This window comes from Echinops telfairi, unplaced genomic scaffold (assembly GCF_000313985.2).
Source record: "Echinops telfairi isolate 266 unplaced genomic scaffold, ASM31398v2 ScPeMD7_5592;HRSCAF=6446, whole genome shotgun sequence".
Lineage (NCBI taxonomy): Eukaryota > Metazoa > Chordata > Mammalia > Afrosoricida > Tenrecidae > Echinops > Echinops telfairi.
The window spans coordinates 56,806,383-56,811,699 of record NW_022109491.1 but is presented as its reverse complement, the minus strand read 5'-3'; the positions used below and the strand labels follow the sequence as shown (position 1 = coordinate 56,811,699).

Sequence of the window (5,317 nt, the reverse complement as noted above, 5' to 3'; positions counted from 1 at the left end):
TGTATTTTTCATTGTTGCTACATCACACCCTGACTGGCTTGTCTCCTCCCCAAAACCCTTCGGTAAAGGGATGTTCAGTGGCCTACAAATGGGTGAAAATAAGTGTTCTAAAATTGATTGTGGTAATGATTGCCCAATTCTTTTTGATATGATTGAACTATTGAATTGTATGTTAAAAAAAAGAATGAAGAAAATGTTCTAAAATTGCTTGTGGTGAGAATTGTACAATTTTTTTTATGTGATTGAACCATTGAATTGTATGGTATGTGAATTATATGCCAATAAAACTGTTGGAAAATAAGTAAATAAAAGAAAAACCCAAACAAAACACAACCCTAATTATTCTCCATTGGAGGTTGCGAGTGCCCTAATTGATTACTCTGAAAGTTAATGAAGAAAGAGAAAACATATATTTTACCTTCCTTATGCCAACTATAGGGATTCATGTTTTCACTGTGGGTTAAGCATTGGGCTACTAATCACAAGGTAGGAGCTTCAAATCCATCAACTTCTGCAAGAGGGAAAGAAGAGGCTGTCTGTAAATATCTACAGACTTAAAAACCCTAAGGATCTATTTCACTCTGTTTTATAGGGCCACTCTGAGTCACAATCAACTCAATGGCAGAGAGATGGATATTCAAACTACATTGTATTCTAATTATAGTTGATGAAAGTAGGCCCCCTATAAAATTCCAACTATTCAATGCAGAAGAAATGATAGAATTTTGAAAAATTCACTATTTTAACACTGTAATAAAATAACCAATCTATGTAGTAATTATGGATGAAGCTAAAACTATTAGTTGAAATATATGTTATATCAAGGGGGTCATCACCTAAATTCAGCTATCTGTAAATGTAGGACAGTCAAAATATCCAGTAGGTTGGTAGATCAAGGGATTGTTTTTTTGCCTAAAAATTAAACCTGATTCTAATCAAGCCTTTAAAACTAGCAACTAGTTTGCAGGAAATATGAGTATTAGAACAAATCATCAATGAAAAGAAGTATTTGAGACAATGAAAAATTATTAATATGAATTGAATATTAAATGACATTAAGGAGTTTATGGTTAATTATGCGATGTGTGATGATAGTACGGTGATTATGTTTTTAAAATTGACCTCATTCTCTAAAAAAACAAAATTGACGTCATTCAGATGAGATCATTTCAGACAGAATGTGACATAGGGAAATGACTCTCAAATGATTCTTTTTTTTTTTTTAACAGGAGAGAGTGTGAACGCAGTCCCCCACTACCACAAATTATGCAGTCAAGTTTCCCACACTTGAGGAAATTGCAGGGGTCAGCACATCCGGAGTGCAATGGATAAGCCTTGCCCTGGGAAAACCACCTTCATGATCATGGAATCGCCACTGCCAGGTAAGTATCTCTCAAATGATTCTTTATTCTAATTCCTCTCAGGGAACCTTAATGAACTGAAGAAATTAGTCCAATCCTGTGTTCGAGGACCTCCGTGATGAGAAAGAGAGTTCAGTCCTGCTCTGCTTCCCATAAGGAGAACATAGTACAGACTTGGAGGAGTTGACCTGTTCTCCAGTGTGGTGGGCTTTGCAGAGCACTGGAGGCCCCACACTAGGGTTTGTGGGTCAATGTCAGCTCTTAGCTCAAAGGTGGAGGGCACCATGTGGTCAGCACAGCTGGGAGAAGAGCACACTACCCTCCTGGTATTTGACCCATGGTGGGAGCTCTCAGGAGGAAGCCTGTTTCAGAGTGCACACCAGACACCAAGGGCTCCTTGGCCAAGAAAGGAAGGATTTGAGGAGGCTCCTTCAGTGCTGAGAACTGAGCCGCAAAGGACCATTCTGTCATGGTTACCACTCCATGCTGATGTCGACTTGAGAATATTTAGACTGTACTCAGAGAAAGATGCATGTTTAATATTTATCTTAGAAAGTGTTCTCTAGAGAAAGAGAATCAGGGAGATCTGTCTCTGCCTCTCTCTCTCTCTCTCTCACACACACACACATACACACACACCAGATTATTTAAATAAATTGCCTCACATTGATTTGCATAAGGAAGTGAATGACAATTAAAGCCCAAATCCATTTGCAGAGTCCATTTACAGGATTAAGCCTCCTGTAAATCCCTTCTGACCACAGAGCAGGAATGTGAATAGACCTGCAATCAAGCGGAGTGCATTGGAAACTGGATGAATGCTGCCGATATAGTGAGGTTAAATTTTAGCAGCCTATAATTTGTTTTCCCTTTTGACCCATTTTAAATTTGTTCTAGTGTTTATTATTTTCTGCTTTCTTTTGGATTGGGGTTTTCCTGCATTTTATTTGTTATTGTTATTATTTTGGGGGGATTTTTTGTGCTATGTTTTCCTTATATGACATGCTGGATAGGTAAATCTATAGAGACAGAAACTGGATTAGTAGTTTCTTAGGATTATGGCAGGAGAGGTCATGGGAAATGGGGAGCAAATAATAAGTATAAGAAAAGAAAATGTTCTAAAATTGATGGTGGTGAGGATTTCACAACTCTTTTTGATATGCTCAATCCCATTGAGTTGTATGGTATGTGAATTATATGTCAATAAAACTATTAACATTTTTTAAAAATTGGGTCACATGATTGTAGGGGGCTGACAGTTTTTAAATCTGTAGGTCAGTTGAAAGGCTGGGGATTCTTGGAATCTTGTGCCAGGAAAGGAAGAAGGTAAAGCGTTAATTGTTCTGGAAAAATATCTTGATATGGTCTGGAGGCAGAACACAGTTGTGGTAGTTACATAAACTGGTGTCAATTTGAGGATTAAGAGTGAAGTGGAGGGAGTCTGGCCTGTCAAACAGGTCATAGCCCTTGAGGCCTCGGTGTGGGTATGACCTTCTCCTGAGGATTCTGGGAACTCCTTTATTCTTTCTTGGAGGTGGGAGACTCTCTCACTCCCTGGGAGACATTGCAGCTGACAAGACACATGGAACTACACTAGTGTCCTGAGTTGAAGCAGCCACAATGAGACCCCTGTCAGCACTGAGATGCTTACAACACCACTGGATCCACAAGACTTCCCACTCACTGGCCTGTGATCTTCCTGCATTTGGTGTCATTGTGTGTATTTCGTGAGTCTGAAGAGGACTTTATAGATTGGTATCAGACATATGGGCTAATATCAGACTTATGAACTAGATTTGGACTGGACTGGGCTGGGATGTTTTCTTAATGTACAATTACTCTTTATATAAAGCTCTTTTTTATACACATATGAGTCTCCCTGGATTTGTTTTCCTAGTCTACCCGGACTAACATAACAGTCTAGGAAAACTCCCTCTTTGTTCTTCAGCTGAGAGATAGATGTCCACTTTAATTATGGAAGGTGCTCTGTTTTACTTGAGCCCAAATGACTTAATCACATGTAATTACTGTGTAACAGCAATAAGGCTAGTATTTTACCAAACCACTGGGTACCATAGCTTGGCAAGTTAATTCATAAAATTAACTATCAGAAATTAACTATTAGATATTTTATATCTAAACCTAACAACCATAACCTAAGGCACTGCTGTGTATAGTTGAGAGAATGAAGGGACAAAAGAATTTAGCTTTTACCTCTTAAGAAAGCTGGATGAGAACTGCTTCTTTATTTCAGGCTGCTGTGCTAACAGCTACTGCTCTATAATTCTTTTTGGTTTCTGTGATCCTTGGTCTAACATTCAGAAAGACTCTCAAAACACAGATAGGCTTCAGGCCGAGATGTGTTAGTAGCTGCTATCTTTTTTGTTTTTTTAGTTTTTCTGTATTTTTATTGAGTTTAAAAAAAATAATTAATCATGTTATTGAGAGCTCTTACAGATATCATAATATTCCATAGTTCAATCACATCAAACAGCATTGTACAATAGCTACCACAATTACTTTCAAACCATTTTCTTTCTTCTTGAACTTTGATAATAACTGCTTTCTTGACTTGTGTCTTTATCAAAAATGACTGTCCACACAAATAAAACTGTGAGAGGTTTACTCAAAGTAAGTTTAACTCTTCCTGCTCGATCAGAATTAATATGATTAGCCAGCTCTGACACTTCGTGGATCTTAGGGTTCCTCAAAGGTAGTGCTCCACTCATGACTTTGTGTCTACTTCTATACTTCTCTCGTGCAGCCAACGTGGTTGGAAAGTTCCTGTGATGGTTTGCCAGCACCAAGAAGATTTAGCATACCTTGAGGATTTCCATTTGTAGACTGAACAGATTCTAGGGAGCCCCAACCAAGGCTACCCAGATGCTGTTTGATAGGGGTAGTAGGGGTGCTTATAGCAGCTGATTTCCCCAATTGGCTTGCTGACAGAAGCAGCTGTGATGGATTTCTCACATTCCTCTCAACTAGGCTGTTTCTTTTTATGAAAATCCTTTTGATATAGTCAATAGATTCTAATCTGGGAATTGTTTTTGACATTGAAAGGCTTCTGCTTTTAGCATTTATTTATTTGGACCATGTCTGCCTCATATAAGTAGAATATCTATTTCTATTATTGGTGTTTATCTGTATCCTTTATGAAAGCATGGAAGTAATAGGAGTTATAAGAAAGGGATGGGAAAAATATGGTGGCTTTCATGTTATTGTGATGTTGGGAATTATGCCACCATTATTTCAAATACTAGCAGACTCTTCCATGGTAGACAAATTTCAGAAGAATTTCCAGATGAACACAGACTAGGTAGAAAGATCTAGAGGTTTATTTCTGAGAATGAGCATATCAAAACCATATTAATCACAATAGAATATTATCCAATAGTGTTTGGGAAAATGAGCCCACTAGCTTGGAATAATACACAATAGTGGAAACAATGGAGCACAAAACAATCATGAAGATGACACAGGATCAGGCAACACTTTGATTTGTTGTATGTGGGATCACCATGAGTTGATTTAACAGCAATTAACAACAGCATCTGTTGATAGACTAGCTGAAATTTCCCTTTTTCAGGAAATAGCAAGAACCAAAGTGCAGATAGAAGAAGTTCAAGTGGTACTGAAAGCATTACCCAAAAACCAGGCTCCAGGAATTGATAGAGCACCAATTGAAATGTTTCAACAGGCTGGTGAAGTACTGGAAGCACTTACTCCTTATTCTTTTATACTAGGAAATTTGGAAGAGAGCTACTTGACCAACTGACTGGAAAGGATGCATCTTTGTACCCATTCCAAAGAAAGGTGACCCAACAGAATGCTCAAACTAAAGAAAAATATTGATATCACATGCCAGTAAAATTTTGCTGAAAAGCATCCAACAACTTGGGTAGCAGTATATTGACAGAGGTTTAGGCTGGACTCAGAAGAGGATACAGAACAAA

General features: G+C 38.0%; 1 non-coding gene across 1 annotated transcript; it reads right to left on the bottom strand.

Moving 5' to 3' along the window:
• Nucleotides 1-1,226: 1,226 nt before the first annotated feature.
• On the bottom strand, nucleotides 1,227-1,390 carry LOC115871407. Its single transcript, XR_004047282.1, has one exon. It is a non-coding gene; the product is annotated as a U1 spliceosomal RNA (small nuclear RNA).
• Nucleotides 1,391-5,317: the final 3,927 nt, after the last annotated feature.